Below are 18,885 nucleotides of genomic sequence, written 5' to 3'. Positions count from 1 at the left end.
ACCTTTCCTCTAATTGGGTTGTGGGGGCAGCAGCTGCAAGAGAGACCTCCAATGGTCACGATCCTCCACCACCAAGCTCAGGCGTTCTGGTGGGACTGCAAGATGTGTCCACCCAAGGTTTTGGATATAGTCTATCCAGCGAGTCCTTGGCCTTCTTCATGGCCTCCCACCCTCTGGCATTCTGACCAGGTGCCCATACAATCTTAAATGTGATCCCTCAACATAGAGAATGGAAAATGTTATTCGCTAAAAAATTGAAATGATATTGCATTGATACCGATATATGAAAAGTAAATGAGTGCAAGATAAATTTCACAAAATATGATTTTATTATGTATCTATGTATTAGTTCATGTGGTTAGCCAAGTGACTGGTTGTTCTCAACCATATGCCTGGGGAAAGGAGTATCCTGGGTTCGATTCCTTCGCTGACATGAGGAGCTAAGGATCTTTCTCAGACATAGCCAAGTAACCAGTCTTGGTTGAGGACTGCAGGGTTTTTCTCCTCAGTTTATCAGGGATTTTTCCTCTCACAAGCAGGCAAACCTGCTTTGAGAACGTAATGCTTCTACAGACATAGGATACACTGGGAGGCATAGGGCCAACCACTGTTGTGTCCCAATTTATGAGTTTTATTCTATCCAATAATTTTTTCTCATCTATGTTCTACTATTATCTATGCTCGAGATATCACCAAAATTTTTACTAATATCTAAGTTATTTCTCCCCTTAGTATCCCTAATATTTGTATTATGCTGCGCCTTTTGGGACATTTAGTTTAAGATATTATATGCAAAAACAAGAAAAAAGAACTAAAATATGTCAGAAAGTGTAACTATGTTGCAGTCGTGATACTTTATCTCGTTTCTTAACACATTAATTTCCCACATGATTAGGTTCGTAAATTTTCAAGTGGTGCATTGGACAGCAATTTCAGACAACTGTTTTATCATTGGACAAAAGGTTTATTAAATTCCTTAACATGGTACAATTCAAATTTTAGTTATTACTCAATTCAATGCTATACTAAATATTTACAAACTGACATTAAGCTATGATCCTTTAATGGGTATTATGATCATGCCGCCATACACATTCAACACATAACTTCATATGACATGAGCATATAAGATTAATTCACACTATTTAACTATCCAAACTTAAGTAGCTTAACTAAACCATTTCCTGCACTAACACATAACTATGACATTTAAACTTTCTTATACAATATAATAGACATGCAAAATTCTCAGGACACTTAATTACTCATATAACATTAACACTAGCCAGCTTACTTTCAATATATTCTGTCAGATACTAAAGTCCTAGTATTGTTTTCTTGGTCACATCAACAGTTCATTATTAGAATAATGATAACTAATACAGACGAATCTTAGTTAACACGAGATATAATTTACAGTACCTTTCTTTCCTGAGTTTTCTATATGGGCCTCTATCTTTTTTTGATTATAATATCCTGGTATAACCTCTTCGATAATCTGCTTCTCATATGTTCCCTTTTAAATTGAACTATGCCTACGCAGTCTTTACCTTTTGTTATTCAGGACACACTTTGAATCGTCTAAATGACGGCTGTGCAACTCGCGACGTGGATATCGATTTCTTTACAGCTTTCCTTTTTTCGTGGTTGTCACTGAAGTTGAAACACAAAGAATATGCTTTCTTTTCCTCGACTATATGGCATTCTTCGCTTCTTACATAGGAAATACGGAACCGAAATTCCGCTCACTTTTGTTTCCGTGTTGTGACGATGGTGATATAACTCCAATCTTGCCACTCAGGAAAACACCGTGAAACCCATATGAAGCAGCTCATGAAGAACTCTCCTGGAACAGAACCAAAAACCAAAAGCCCAAGTATAAAAGGGGTTCTAACCCTTTTATACCCTCTCTCCTAATGGCACATTCTTTAACTTCTTTTCTCCACCCCCCCCCCCCTTTTTGACTTGACTTTACCGACCGATTAGGGTGGCGTTTTTCTGCCAAACGTCCTTTGGTCGGCGAGCCCTTAACGATGTCTCAATTCGGGAATCAGCCCTGAGCGATAGTCTTTTGTAATTCTTTTGCTAGCCTCTAACTTACTTAATCCCCTTTCCAAAATTTCTCTATGAACTTACTTAATATTTTAATCTCTAGTCTCTCACATACCATCTCTTATGACTAATCCTTTTCTATCTTATTTAGTTAAATTTTCTCTTTTATATCATATTACAACATTAATATATTCTTTCCCTTTTTTGTTAGTTAAACAAAAAAGGGAAAACAAACACCTTTATATTTTATATATTTTATTGGATGCAAGAATATTTATTTTAATTAATTCATCTTTTATGCAGGGTTTTTAATTTATTTATTCTTCATGTTACACCATGATAGCTGAGAATTCTACATTCTTAAGATATCAGGTGTAACACCACTTTATCCTCATATACCGGTTGTGGTAAGAATAGAAACCCTTGACACTGTAAAAGAGGGAAAGATCTATGTATTATTTATTTAGATTTTAATTAGGTTTTTATAATATTTTTATTCTTATATAGTGAAAGTAATATTTTATTGATCAGGGAGTTTCTTAATTTCTTTTTTGTCTTAAAAGGTATAAATATTCTTTCTTACTTTGATACTACAGGTCCTGTGATGGAATATTAAAAAAAAAAAAATCAGCTAACGCCTTTTTATGGAATATTAATATTTACAAAATTGGAATAGGGTGGTTTAGGAAGAAAAGGCACCATATTTAAGAATATTTATATGAACCATTCACTGGTTTTCTGTGCACTTAGACACCCATCCATATGTCATATATAGTATATGCACATTTTATCTGAACTAATTCAGAAGATGAGGTGTTTTCAGTTACTGAATACACGTGTATTTTGAAAATAATTCCACTTTTCCTACATAGGAAAGATATGTTGTACGCTGTTATCGTTAACAGAGTTAGTTTAAGATCATAGGTTCACTTTTGAGTAATTGTAATAAAGAAAATGATAATAAAATTACGTAAATGCTATCATAATGGTGTAAATCAGCATTAGCTAAATTGCCATCTGCGGTTGCAATACTAGTCTTTACCTTTTCCTCCAATGCTAGTATTTTCAGACAAAATTCATCTCTCACCTAATAACAATTACAAACATCCATGCCTATTGCGAATTTTGAATCCACAGCTCATTATTATATGTAGTTTTCCAGGCATCTCTGTTTGAGCCAGTTGAGTTATTTCTTATGGAGAGAGAGAGAGAGAGAGAGTATCTGTGCTGATAAGGTGGTTAATATACTGCTAGAATTGTTTAGTTGGTCTTCCTCTCCATCTTTGTCCATTTGAGGGGGCATATAAAAATAAGATGTCAAATTATGGAGGAGGAGGAGGATGTCTCAGTTAATGTCCAAGCCAATCAGGTTGACATCTGCATTGGGTTTCATTCAAGGGTTTTTTGGTTTGCCTCTTCTAAAATACTGGATTTATGAATATGATCCTTCCAAGAGTAGCCAAGTAACAATCTTAAGCACGTTGTATTAAAGCTATTAATGGTTTTTATTGCTTTTTGGTTGGAACCATCCCATGTTTCTCCACGATACAAAAAGATAGCCTGAGAGGTTGCTTTGAAAGCCTAATTTTTTGTTTCCAAGGTAATGAGGGGTGATTTCGATATATTTCTTAGATTCCTGTGTTGATTGAGAGTTTATATTTTCTTAATAATATGTCATTTACACTATTATTTATATTTGAGTCCCTAAGTATTGGAAGTGTACTTCTTTCTAAAAGTTGGTTGTGTTCTGTAATGATGGACCCTTGTAGTATATTTGTGAGTATTTTAGTTTTAATTCATTTAACTGTCAATTCAAATATTTTTGCAGTTTGGCATAATTTGTCAAAGTCTTGTTGCACCTTAGCTAAAATGAATCTATTAATACTATATCATCTGCATAGCTGAGGTTGTTAGCCGGTTGAGTCAGTTGTTAACAACATGATATTTCTGATTAGAGTTTACTTTTGAATGGTTCACAAGAGAAGTAATTAATTACGTATTTCACTTTGGGAGCATCCATTTATATATTTTTTTTTTCAGTAAAAAAAAAGACTAAATATAAAATGTAAAATTTCTTAGTGTCATAAAATACTAGTATTGGAGGAAAAATTGAAGCAGCAGATTTAATTATTCTGATTTACATCATTATGATAGCATTTACAGGATGCTTAAGGGTCAAAGCTCTATAACTGAGAGGAGACCTCCACATAGCCTTTAAAGGAATGCGGAGAACCGACCAGGGCTTCTGACCTAATGTCCAATCCTCACCTTCTCGTGGTGCACCCTGTTGGGTATCTACTTTGATACTGAACAAACGAGGATGGGCTGGCAATTTGGGATTTAGCCGACCAAATTGTATTCTTATTGGTTAAACCAAAATAAAAAATGATGGTACACCATGACAAAATTTCATGCCGGCTGGGGCGTCGCCCGGTTAAACAAGGCCCCCGTTGTTTTCGCCAGGGAACCAGGGCGAACAGCGAAAAGTCAGCTACTGGAACAAATCTGAAAGCAAACCCCAACTCAACATCACCAGAGTTAAAGATCAGTATTATCAACGTAAGAAGCCTGAATGGCAAAGAAATGGAGCTAGCTGAGGAATTAGATAAGTACCAGATCAACATAATAGGGGTGACTGAAACAAAAAAGACCAAAACTGGTGAGATCTTTCTGAGCAATAAATACAAAATGTTATATTCAGGTAATGACAATCAAGCAACAGAAGGAGTAGCCATAGTATTCAACACAAAATACGAGGCTAATCTTCTTGAATGGCAGTCAGTCTCAAGTAGAGTAATGTGGGCAAATATGAGAATGGGGAACTGGACAATGAGACTTATTTGTGCCTATGGTCCCACAGAAGGTTCTACTAAGGTAGAAGTGGAGGAATTTTTTGACGCTCTAGAAAAAGCAACTGACACAATGAAAAAGGAAAAGTTGGTCCTTGTTGGGGATCTAAATAGCAGAGTAGGAAATGATTGCGAGACATACAAAAATATTTTGGGAAAATTTGGAGAAAAGAGCAAAGCTAATAATAATGGCAAATATCTGTTGGATTTCTGCTCAGGACATGGACTGGTTATTACTAACTCCATTTTCCAACATAAAAATTTGCACAAATTCACATGGAGAGAAGAGGCTAGGAATAAGAAAAGTCTCATTGACTATGTTATTGTTGATAGTGATGTCTTCTCCCTGGTGCAGGACACCAGAGTGTACAGAGGATTTGAAATTGGAAGCAATCACTATTTAGTCTTGAGCAGGATAAAATTGAATTTCATATTGAAAAGAATAACTTGTAAGAAAGTTTTAAAGCGAATAAAAGTTGAGCAGCTCTCAGATGTGAACTGTAGACTAAAATACAGAAAGATTATTGAAAAGAAAATGAAAGAGTTTGAGAACAGGAATCAAACCTTGGAGATTCAGTGGCAAACTCTGAAGAAAACATTGATTGATTCGGCCAGAGAGGCATGTGGTGAGGTTGTGTGCAAGGATAAAAAAATCAGAACTCCCTGGTGGACACAGGAAGTTAAAGAGGCAGTGAAGGAAAAGAAGAAAGCATATCAAAAGTTCCTGGCAAATAAGTCAGCTTTTACTCTTACAGAATACAGAGACAAATGTAAGAAAGCTAAACAGTGTGTAAAACTAGCTAAACAAAAGTCATGGGAGGACTTTGGCAAGAATATAGAAAATAAATATCAAGAAGGTGGCAAAATATTCTGGAGGTTGTTGAAGAAGCTTAGGAATGGAGGAAAGAGTGCTGTAAAAGGAGTTAGAGATGATAAAGGTGACATGAAAACAGGAGAAAAAGATATCCTTGAAGTATGGAGTAATTACTTTGAAAAACTGCTAAATGAAACAAGCAGTGATGACAGCACAGTGATAAAAAAAAACACTGACCAGGCATTCAGTCAGGAATACATATCCATACTTGAAGTAGAAAAAGCCATCAAAGGCTTGAAATGTGGAAAGGCAGCAGGAGTAGATGATATTCAACCAGAAATGCTGAAGTACGGTGGTATAAAAGTCTTACAGTGGTTGCACTGCATAGTTCAGAAAGCCTGAACAGAACGACGAATTCCCGATGATTGGAGTAGAGCTCTCATAGTACCCATATATAAAAATGGTAATAAAACTGAATGTGAGAATTACAGAGGTATTTCCCTACTGAGTGTTCCTGGCAAGATCTATGCCAGTATACTTGAGAAACGGTTGAGAAGAATTGTGGAAGAAAAGCTTGGTGAAGAACAAGCTGGATTCAGGCCAAATAGAGGCTGTCAGGATCAGATCTTCACTTTACGACAAATAGTCGAAAAAGCATGGGAATATAACAAAGATCTGTATTTAAGTTTTGTCGATTTGGAAAAGGCATATGACAAGGTGCCAAGAGAGAAGCTATTCAATACGCTGCAGTTATATGGTGTCAATGGGGCATTATATCAAGCAATACTTAGTCTTTATTTGAGTTGTAAGTCAGCAGTTAGAATTGAAGGAAGTACAGGAAGATGGTTTAATGTTAAATCTGGTGTGAGACAAGGATGTACATTATCCCCTCTGTTATTCATTATCTATATGGATCACATTATGAAGGAAAGTGGTATTAAACCTAATATCAAAATTGGAGATGTTAATGTCAGCTCTTTGCTTTATGCAGATGATGTTATACTTCTAAATAAATCCGCTACAAGTCTACAAGATTCTCTGACTAAATTGAATAGCTGTTGTAATAGATATGGTATGAAGGTCAGCAATAAAAAGACAAAGACAATGAAAATAGGCAAAATCATTGAAAATGTCAACTGTGTTGTGAATGGAGAACCTGTGGAACAAGTAAAACATTTCAGCTACTTAGGTACAATATTTACTGAAGATGGTAAATTAAATATAGAAATAGACAACAGAATCAGCAAAGCTGATATGGTGGAAAGTCAATTGAATAAATTCATATGGAATAAGAGAGAAATTAGTCGGAACACTGAATTAGCTGTATACAAGACAGTGTTCAAACCAGTTTTAACTTATGGATCTGAGAGCTGGGTCAGAAGTAAAACACTTGACCAAAGACTAGAGACCGCAGATATGAGAGTCCTAAGAACGATTAGAGGCGTGAACAGATGGCATCAATGGCAATATCATATTAATAATGAGGATATTAGGAAAAAACTTGACATTGTCAGCATCCAGGAATGCCTTAGCAGAGCTAATCTCAGGTGGTATGGTCACTTAAAATAGAATGGGAGAGGAAAGATTAGCAAAACAAGTGTTCTTTGCCAGGTTGGCAGGAAAATGACCCAGAGGAAGACCAAGATATAAGTGGATTGATACGGTACAAAGTGCCTTAGACGATAGAAATATAAGATCTGATAATGTTGGAGTCTTGACAAGTAACAGACTGATTTGGAGGAAAATTGTAGATAGGAAGTTAGTAATGATGTAATTTTTTCATGTAGTACTGTCATATCCTGTACACCCCTTGTGGGTACATAGCAGGAATTTGATGATGATGATAGCATTTACATAATTTTATTATCATTTTCTTTAATATCTTTACTCAAAATTAAACTAAACAATTCTAGCAGTATATTAACCACGTTATCAGCACAGATACTCTCTCTCCATAAGAAATAACTCAACTGGCTCAAACAGCGATGCCTGTAAAACTACATATAATTAACTTTTTCTTATTCCTATTTATTTAGTTTGTATCCCTATTTACAAATTGTAAATAAACCATGATGATGAACATCTGACTAGATAGCGTACCCTCTCTCACCAGAGAGCTGTGGATTCAAAATTCGCAATAGGCATTGATGTTTGTAATTGTTATTAGGTGAGAGATGAATTTTGTCTGAAAATACTAGCATTGGAGGAAAAGGTAAAGACTAGTATTGCAACCGCAGATGGCAATTTAGCTAATGCTCAACAAAATTGCACCTATGATCTTAAACTAGCTCTGCAAATGATAGCAGCGTGAAAGATGTCTTTACTATGCAGGAAAAGTGCAGTGATTTTCAAAATGCACTTTATTCAATAACTGAAACGCGTCACCTTCTGAATTAGTCCATATAAAAGTTATATCACACATGGATGGATGTCTAAATGCGCAGAACAGAAAAATAGTGAACTGTTAGAAGAATCGATATTCTTAAATATTTTGTTCTCTCTCTCTAATAACTATTCTAACTATTAATAGAACAGTTAATACGAATTATTCTTGTTGAGAGGCTTATATGCTGGTTAAACATGATAACTAATAATTAAGGAATTGACAGCGTACACTAGAAATATAAATTAAATAAACTTTAATATATACTTTCCGAAACAGCAAATGAGAACCGAAGCTAGGAAGCTAACGTTTTCCTAAAGTCCTGATGGTGCCCCCAGGCAGGCTATATTGGTAGTTCTTGGCCTTTGGGCTGAAGTTCTGATAAATGTTTCCCAAATTTGTTGAGGTTTGGCATGTTCCTAAGGGCTGAGGCTGATTCCATGAATAGTCTTTCATATGTGAACTTGCTGCGGTGTATTACTGTGGCTTTCTTCCATCTTATTCTGTGGCAAGTATCCAGAGGAGCGTGGTCTGCAAGCCCACAGTGGCTGTACTGGTGAAATCGGATGTAATCCTTGTGTTCTGAGATTCTGATATTTTCTCTCCTGCCTGTTTGTCCAAAGTAGGACAATTTACAGCTGCAAGGGACCTGGTATACACCAGGTAGATCTAGGGGAAGTGGTTGGTCTTTAGTGGAGCAGATAAGGGATGCCAATTTTCTATGTGGTCTGTAACAAGTAGTCAAGTCATGTTTTTTTAAGATTTTGTTGATTTTTTCCAAGTGCCTCGGATGTAGGAAATGGTGATGGATTTAGAGTATTCTTTTTTGTGGAGGGGAAGAGATTGTGGGTTGTGGATAACTGGGTTAAGTATTTTTTGGATTCTTTTTTTGTGGGGGGGGGGGTAGCCATTGGCTGAGAAAGTATCACGGATGTGATTTAGTTCAGTGGTTAGGGCTTGATCATTTGAACAGATTATTTTTGCCCTGTTGAATAGTGTCTTAATAACTCCATATTGTTGTGTGTGTGTGTGTGTGGGGGGGGGGTGATGGGATTGTTGGTGAATGTATCTGCCTGTATGGGAGGGTTTTCTATAAACTGAGAAAACCAAGGTTCCATCAGGTTGGCAGGTGACTAGTGTGTTTAGGAAGCGGAGGTTATTGTTTTCCTCTTTTCCAGGGTGAACTTAATTCTAGGGTGTTTGGTTGTTTAAGTGTGTTAGGAAGGAGAGGAGTGAACCTGGGCCATGTGGCCAAATAGCGAACACATCATCAACGTAGCGAAGCCATATGGTAGGTTTTTGTGGGACTGAGTTTAAGGCTTTCTCTTCAAAAGTCTCCATAAAGAAGTTGGCCAAGGGTGGGGAAAGTGGTGAACCCATGGCTGTCCCCTCTATCTGTTTGTAGAATTTTTCCTGCCAAACGAAATAGCCTGAGTTCATTGTAAACTGAAATAGGACTGAGATATCGGGAGGAAATTTAGCTTGGATTAGCTCTGAGGCTTCTTTGAGGGGGACATTTGTGAATAGGGAGGAGACATCAAAACTGACCATTATGTCATTATGTCGGAGTGTAAGGTTTTCTATACTGGCTTTGAAGTGGGCTGAATTTTTTATGTGTGATGGTGTGTTGCCAGTATAGTGTGAGATTGCTTTGGGTAAATGCTTGGCTAGTTTGTAAGTGGGGGAATAAATGCCATCCACTATGGGACGTAATGGCACATTTTCTTTATGTATTTTTGGGAGCCCATATATGCAGGGGGGAGGTCTAGAGTTATAGGGTTTCAGTCTGTTGGTAATCTCCACAGGCTAAGAAGTGACCTTCTTAAGGAGAATATGGAGTTTTCTCATTTGAAAGTTGGTGGGATTGTATTCAATAGGGAGGTAAGTGGATTGATCTAATACTCAAGCCTTGAGCTTTACTATTCCTTTAGGAAAACGTTAGCTTCCTAGCTTTGGTTCTCATTTGCTGTTATGTAGTACTTGTGTGCACTTGTCTTTGTATTAAGTTCCCAAGAAGATGGCAACGTGACATTTGCCGAAATATCGGAAAGTATATATTAAATTTATATTTAATTTATATTTCTAGTGTACACTGTCAATTCCTTAATTATTAGTTATCAAGTTAATAGGAATTTATAAATAGTTAATTATTAATATTTGTTGGATATGACTATTATCTTTAAATATTCTTTAATATGGTGCTCTTTTTCCCTAATTATCCTATCCCAGTTTTGTAACAATTAATATTCCATCTGCACGGCCTGTAGTAAGAATGAATATTAATAACTTTATACAGAATAAAAAATTTCACAACGCTAAGTATAATTGAAATATTAAATCATTCATAAAATGTTTCTTTTTTTTTTTTTTTTTTCATATATGGGAATGACATGAAACATGATTTAAAATTTTCTTGCGAAGAATTTTCTCATGATTAATTTTCCATGCAATGAGTTGTCCCCATGATGAATTGTCCGGACATGCTTTTGTTAATTGAAGGAGATTTTTATCTTTTTTAATCCTACTGGCTGCACCATTGTTTATATATAGGATTTTTATTCATTTTATTTAATCTCTGTATTTCTAACAATTATTTTTAATTTCTGAGTGCTTTTATTATATTTATTTATTGCACAAGGGTTCACTCCGATTGGTGCAATGACCTCTTTTTTACTATTTCTTTCAGAATCCAAACAATCACTGACTCAAGACCAAAATACAAAATAAACACATTTAATAAAACACAAACGATATATATACACTTCAAGCAAATATTATATAACTAAATACAAATTTAATTGGATCCAAGGCCTTTTAAAAATAAACTTACACTTAAGACTAGACTAAAAACACCGTTTGCACAATGACAAAATGTTCATAGTCAGTTTCTCTCTCTGTCAATCTTTTCCGAAGATATATGACTTTATTCTTCATTTTCACAGGATCCTTTCTCATCACTTTTGTAGCACACATTAATTCTTCCTGACTCAATTCTGTCTCCTTCCCAGTAGAAATAATAGTTAGATCCAGCATCCTTAATACAGATGAAACTTCCAAATCGGAGTTTTCTTGAACATTCCTTTAGAACATAAATAGCAACTTCTTCTTTTATTCACTAATGCTTATTGACAGTCTTAACTCTTCCACTTTAAAAGAATTCACAGTCCTATGATTCCCTTTTCGGAACCTACTATAAATCTTCCAATTAGCGTTTCCTCCAATATTTCCCTTTTATTTATCAATACTTATTCCACTTTAAACTTCATAGTTCCATGATTCCTTTTTCGGAATATACTATTAATTTTCCTCCGACTGTCACATAAAAAATCTCAAATTCCTCCAACTCTAAATATGTGCTGGCTTGTGTTCTTATTTCTTGCCGAACGCTCTTGTTTACACCCGTTACTCTGATACCGAATGCCTCTTGTCAGCTGTCAATCACACATCAAACTTCTCGGCGAGCATGTGCACTCCTTGAAAATGGCAAATGAGAAACTGGGTATAATGGTTGACACATCTCCGTTAGCTACAAGAGAATGTCTTCATAAAACACGCAACTTAATATTTTAAACTACAATAAAATTGTTTTAAGTAATACAAATATCAAATCCTGTAAATACATCAATTTTTTAAACTTCTTTATATTTCATTTTGACAAAATAATTTTAATAATGGGCACATCGCAAGTGCCGACAATGTGTGTTATGAAACTAAAACTAATAAACATACTAACATAAACCATATGTAAAAATATTCAGAATTTTAAATTATGATTATTTTTGCACTTTCATCTCCCGATCAGTCACTGCTTGTTTTAAAGTGGGTGTGGAGCTCTTGCACTGAATCGCACTTCTCCTGAGAATGAATAATTTTTCATCCTTTTGTTTAACAGGATCCTCAACAAGCTCCAATCTCCCATTGGGGATTGTTCAGGATAGTGTATGATTAAGAACAGTAGTGCTGTTCTCAATAATACACTATTGAAAAATTGAAAATATACATCAAAAAAATATTATTAGAATGTCAAAATGGATTTATAAAAGTCTCTATAGTGGATGCAGCTTATTGTTTAAAACTACTTATAGAAAAAAGAAGATAATTTAATGTAGAAACTCATCTTTTATTTATAGATTATGAAAAAGCATTTGACAAAGCAAAAAAGATATATAATGTTTGATATATTACAAAGAATAAATATGCCTAATATTTTACTGCATGCAATATTGAATATCTGCAAAGATAATGAATAAAAAAAAATCTAAAAAACAATCTATAAATGAAAGAGTAAGATGGTATTCCCTCTGTTTCCAGCACTTTTCAATATTCATAATAATGAAATATTAATATAGTGGAGCACCTTAAACAATCCAGGTATAGAAATTTCCTGGAATAACAAAATAAATACACTATTATTTGCAGATGATCAGGTAATAATATCAGATAAGGAAGACAATTTACAAAGAGCAATATATAATTTAAACATTATAGTAGAACAGTTATTGTTTTCTATTTTTCTGTTATATATAAAACAATTAAAATAATAGAAAACAATTTCTTGAAAAGAGTCTCTTCATATACATACTTAGGCCATCTCATTGATCTAAACTGTGGACTCCAAAAGGAAATAAATAGGAGAGTTCAACTTGCCTGGAGTGCATTCAGAAAATTGAAAAGCATTTTTCAAAACAATGATGTCCCACTCTGTTAAAAAAGGAAGACATTTAACCAGTGTATACTTCCAGTCATCTCATGCAGTTGTGAAACTTAGTAGCTAACGAAAGCACTCGAAATAAACTAACAACAACTCAAAGAAAAATGGAGAGGTTTATACTATGCATCACATTAAAAGATAAGAGGTGAAACACCTGGATAAGAAGCCAGACTCACATCACTGACTTTTGTTAGAGACTAAGTTTCACAACTGCTTGAGATGACAGGAAGTATGCACTGGTTAAATGTCTTCCTTTTTTCCAACTTCAATAGTGGGGGAAAAAAGGGTTTTCTTTGAATGGCATCAAAAAAATACAACTTGCCATTTACCAAAGAAGAAATGAAAGCTGGTTTGCTTAAATTGTGTCCAGCTGCTATTGGGCCTGATGGTATCCCTTATGAAATTATTAAACATCAGTCACCATTGTTCATGGATTAATTGTTGCACCTTTACAAAAGAATTTTCTGTGAGAACATATTTCCAGAGATTCTGGAAAAAATGGTAAACTCTCCTATGGTTTCTGAAGAGAGGCAACCTTTTTTCCAGAACACAATCAGGCTTCCAAAAATACCATTTTACTGATCATTTGGTCTGACTGCTAGAGATAAACATTAGAGATGCCATCCTAAAATGCAAGCATCTAAGTATTGGTTTTCTTTTATATGGATTTTTCCAAGCATACAACACTGCTTGGAGATATAGAATACTGTAAGACTTACATAGTTTTGGTCTTAGAGGGAATCTTTCTGTTTTTATCAAGAACTTGTTATATAACCGAATCTTCCAAGTCTGAGTGGGAGTTCTCCCCACTATAAGGAAGAGGCAGGAGTCCCACAAGATTCAGTGTCAGGTTTTTTGCAATCAGGATCAACTCAATAACAGAACAACTTCCTTCAACAGTAAGTAATATTCTGCATGTGAGCGACTTCATTTTCTGTCATCCATGTAATATGAGGGTCTTAGAAAGACAGCTGCAGCAAGCCAGAGAAAGAGAGAGGATCAGGCTATTGATGCTCCCTCAAAATGGATTCAGTTTTCCACAGCAGAAGACAGTTTGCTAGGTGTGTTGCCATAGTCATACATTTAGCCAATGTGCTCACACAATTTACTGCAACACACCTTCACACATAAAAAAACTTTGCCCATTTTAAAGCCAGTATAGAAAACCTCTCACTCCAACTTATGTTGGAGTGAGAGGTTTTCATATTCATAATTCATAATGGTCAGTTTTAATGTCTCCTCTTTATTCTAATGTCCCACTCAAAGATACCTTTGACCTCATCCAAGCCAATAATGTTTGGCTGTGCTATGTGGATGATGTGTTGGCTATTTGTCCGCATGGCCTGGATACACACCACACTTTCTCAACACGCTTGAATGATCAGCGTTCCAGGATTCAATTTTCCTTGGAAAAGGAAAACATCAACACTCTCCCTTTCCTAGATATTCTGATTATACGCCATCCTGATGGATCTCTGGCTTTCTCTGTTTACAGAAAACCTACACATTGGTAAATATATTCGCCAGCAGTCATCCATTCCCCCCAACAATATGGGATCATCAAACCCTATATAACAGGGCAAAATTAATCAGTTCAGATAACAGTTTCTCAACTTAACCATAACACCTTTTTAGTCAATGACTACAACCCCCCAATTAACCACAACCCCCCCTTCATAACAGAGATTACTCTAAATCTATCACCATTCCCTTATATCCTGGGTACATCCAAAAAACGAACGTAATGAAAGTCCTAAGAAAATATGACCTCACAACTAGTTACATACCACATAAGAAATTGGCATGTCTTGACCACTCCACCAATGAACAACCACTTTCCCTAGACCTACCTGGAGTATACCAGGTCCCTTACAGTTGCAAACTCTCCTACTATGGCCAAACAGGCAGGACAGCCAATATCAGGATATCCGAACACAAGGACTACATTTGGTTTACCAATACAGCCACTCAGGGTTTGCTGACCATGCATTGGGCACCCACCCACAGAATCCACTGGAAGAAGGCCAGTTTATTATACCTCATCGTCATCATAGTCATCATTGGCTTGCCAGCCCTATGCAGGCCCTGGCCTTCTTTGGAAACTTCTGCCAGCCTTCCTTATTCAATGCCAAACTCCTCCAAATTTTGACTCCTAAAGCCTTAATATTTTGCATCACTCCACCTTCCCATCTTAATTCACGTCTTCCAATTTTCCTTTTTCCTTCCAGCTTAGCATTAAACTTAACAATTCTCTTACTGTCCATGTGTATAATGTGTCCAGCCCAACTTAATCTACTTATTTTTATGTACTTAGTACTGTCTGGCTCATTAAATAATCTATATAGTTCATAGTTGTGTCTTTTCCTCCACACACCATTCTCTTGTACTGCTCCAAAAATATATCTCAGAACTCTTCTTTCAAACAGACATAGCAATCGTTCATCTGCCATTGATAATACCCAGTTTTCAGAGGTTAACACTGGTCTTACAAGTATTTTATACATCATTATCTTTGTTTTTCTTGAAATCAGATGTGACTTTAAGTGTTTCCTAAGTCTACAGAAGCATCTATTTGCAGAAAGAATATGTTTCTGAATCTCAGTGCTGATATCATTTTTACAATTAACTTCTGATCCCAAATATATAAAACTATGTATAATTTCAAATTTATAAGAACCAATTTCAATTTGAGAGGGATCATTATCACAAATCTTTCTAATTACTGGCATATACTTTGCTTTTTCTTGGTTAATCTGCAAATTCATCTTCTTTGCTACCTTTTTAAACTAATAAAAGTTTCTTTCATTGTTTTGTGTGTCCTTCCTATAATATCGATATTGTCTTCATATGCCAGAATTTGTACTGATTTGTAGAAAATAGCTCCCCTTATATTAATGCCATCATCTTTGCTGTTTAATAGTACTTGAAAAGATTTTAAAGTGCTATATTAAACAGGAAGCAAGCTAAGCCATCCCCTTGCCGAACACCATTTTTTATATACAGGGTGTTCGGGATAAATTTGACATATTTATAATTAATTATATTTTTCCGTAAGTTACATGTATTAACACACACTTCTCTTCATTTAAAAGTTTGGACCCTTCTTCATTCATATACAAGATGTCAGAAAGGATGGATAGCTGGAACCCACCTGAATCATGGAAGAGAATAACTTGTATCATGATGATTCGTGCCCGCCATCAAAATAAGGATATTACGACTGCTGCCCAATGCTCCCTGAATACAGTAAAAACAATCAGGCATGAACTAGAGACTTGCAATGGTGACTACGAGGATGTAGCAAGAAGAAAGATCCCTAGCAGACGATCTGATTGCGTTCGTACAGCAGAATTCCTCGCAAATCTGCAGGAACAGGTGTTGAAGAACCCTGGCATTGGAATTCGGGCTTTGTTCGTGGAGTTGCTAACTGTAGTCAAGCCCTGGATAACAAGGGTAGCCAATGGTAGGCCGTATGTATGGCAGCAGGATTCGGCCCCTTGCCACACCTCTGGGAAAAGTCAAAAATGGTTGTCTGAAAATTTCTACGACTTCACCAGTCCAAATGTTTGGCCTCCAAACTCCCCAGACCTTAACCCCATGGATTATTTTGTATGGGGCGCAGTTGAAAAAGACACCAATCGCACTTCCAGTAATACAAAAGCCCAGTTAATGGATAAAATTAAAACAGTTTTTGCGGCCCTTCCCAGGGAGACTGTAGCATCAGCTTGTTCGAGGTTCCGAAGCAGAATTGAAGCTGTGATCGATGCTAATGGTGGTTATTTTGAGTAAATCTTGTTGATAGTATTGTAATTAACTCTGCCTGTAATGTTTTTTTGTCAATTCATTAAATTTAATAGATACAAAGAAGATTTTCTTTTTCCTTACGAAACTGTCAAATTTATCCCGAACACCCTGTATATTGGATCAGACATCACATTCTTGTGGATGAGCTCAATAAATTTATTTATTTTTCCATTCTCTGATTCATACTTAGATATAATTCTGAAAGACAACATCGAATAGTTTAAAAAACAACTGAACATAGCATTCAGCTGAAAGTTTAGTAATTTCACTTGGCCAAATGGAAATTTCTGTTACAGAATCTGTTTTTTATCTTAAATTCCTTAAATACAAGAACTAAAAATGTCACTTGATTAGTATACTTGGATGGGTCTTCTAATTTCCTTAATGCATCTTTCTTTCAAATTCCTGAAGTGGGCATGAAGAATAATCATTCAAACAATAGGAGTACATTAATTGAGCAGTTCCAAATGCATTTTCAATAAAAAGAACTTTATTGCAGATTCTAATTTACTCCTTGGAACATATATCACTTCTCATATATGAAGGCCTGATATATATTATCCTTGGAGAGTATATGCATATAAAATCTTTTCTGAAATAAGAGAACTAGGTGCTTTATTAGACCTTTTCAGCTTTCCTTCCCTACTTGCCTACTCTTTGCTGACTAGCATTCCAGTTATCCACTAACAGCTATTCTGTAAACGACTAATGCATGCTTATCTTCATGACTGTACTACTTGTATATAGAGGTTAATGACTTTACATTGATTTTCATAGTGCCCTGATCCAGAGTAATTTAATGATAAGGTGACACACCTTTTCCCTACTTGTATGGGATATACGACTTCTGCATTACTTCAACCTTGGTATCCCTTCCAGGGTCTGGCTCCCACTGATGAGACCTAAATCAAGACTGAAATGGTCTGGATAGTGGCTCTTCCCATAATGCATAGTATTATGCATACCTGAAAGGATGTATGCTTTGCATTGTGGGATACTGAAGCAATTGATGTGAAGTCATTAACCCATATATATATGTAGCCTAGTCATGAAGATTTATCCTTTATCCATGTGCAAACTTTGTTTGCTTACACTTGGATAAAGGATTAAACCAAGAATATTATTTCATGGTATCTTTAATTTATGATATGATTTTTTTTTTTTATTGCAATTTGTCTTCTGTTAATGCTTTATTTAAGATTTGAATGAAATGTTGTCACCACCTTTCCAGTTGTCATTTCTGTTGACACCAGAATTTTTTCATTTAGATCTTTCACTGGGAAATTCTTTTGCACAGCTTCCCCAGCAAGTTTTCTTATGGTGCTGTATAACTCTGTATCATTATATTTGTCTGCAGCATATTTTGCTTGATGCCAGTTCTTTGAACCATTGCTGTTTATCCTTTCTAACACTTCTTTTAAATTTTTTATTTAAAATATTATATTTATCATTAAGTTCATTTTTTTCATGGAGATGATTTCTTGCATATTATTACAGCTTTATATTTTTCCTTACATCAACTAGTCTAAGTTTCTGTTGATAACCATGCTTGTTTCTTTCTTTTAAGAAAGAAACAACATTGGTTATCTATGTTTCTTTCCTAAAATGTCTTCTATTGTATCATTAATAACTTTTTTCCCCATCTAGCCTCTAAATCATCATTCTTCATATTCTCGTCTTCATCAAAATTACTGCTATCTATATTTTCCCTTAACTTTATTTTAAACTACTTACAGACTTCAATATTTTGTAATTTAGCAATATCAAATTGTGTCTATTAACTATTTTCCCCTGTATTTGATTTTTTTATGAATATATAACTGCATAGATCTAATTATTAGATGCTGATCTGATCCAGTATCAGCACTTCTTTTATTTTGCACATCTAATAACATTTTCCTGCATTTTTGTTTGATTACAATGTCATCTGTTTGGTTTGTGTTTTGTAATCTGGTGTCACCCAGGTTACTTAATGTATTCTCTTATGTTATTATTATTATTATTTGACACCTCCAGGAGTCCAAAGACTCATCAAGGGAGAGTGTGCCAACAGCATTGAACGATTGGTCCCCTTCCAACTACTAACCGCACTCAAACTTATTTAACTGAGCCATTAGTAGCAGAGGCGCTACAAATCGACCAACCTTTGCCGGCTGTTGGAAGGGATTGTACTACGTATTACTAAGGTCTATTTGCCACACAGTTCCACCAGTAATTCACCATCTATATTTTTCTCTCTCTCTTTCTCTCCCTTTCCCAAACCATGATTATT

The 18,885-nt window shown here is 35.3% G+C and overlaps 1 protein-coding gene across 1 annotated transcript in view; it reads left to right on the top strand.

Annotated features, from left to right (window-relative positions):
• crb (cell polarity complex component crumbs) overlaps window positions 1-18,885 on the top strand; it is a 439,435-nt gene that overhangs the window by 251,184 nt on the left and 169,366 nt on the right. The gene's annotated exons all lie outside the window — the stretch shown is intronic.

This window comes from Typopeltis vanoorti, chromosome 8, assembly GCF_054136105.1.
Source record: "Typopeltis vanoorti isolate ZY-2024b chromosome 8, IOZ_Tvanoo_1.0, whole genome shotgun sequence".
NCBI classification, from domain to species: domain Eukaryota; kingdom Metazoa; phylum Arthropoda; class Arachnida; order Uropygi; family Thelyphonidae; genus Typopeltis; species Typopeltis vanoorti.
Note: the sequence above shows the minus strand (reverse complement) of the source record. Positions and strands in the feature narration are given on the sequence as shown.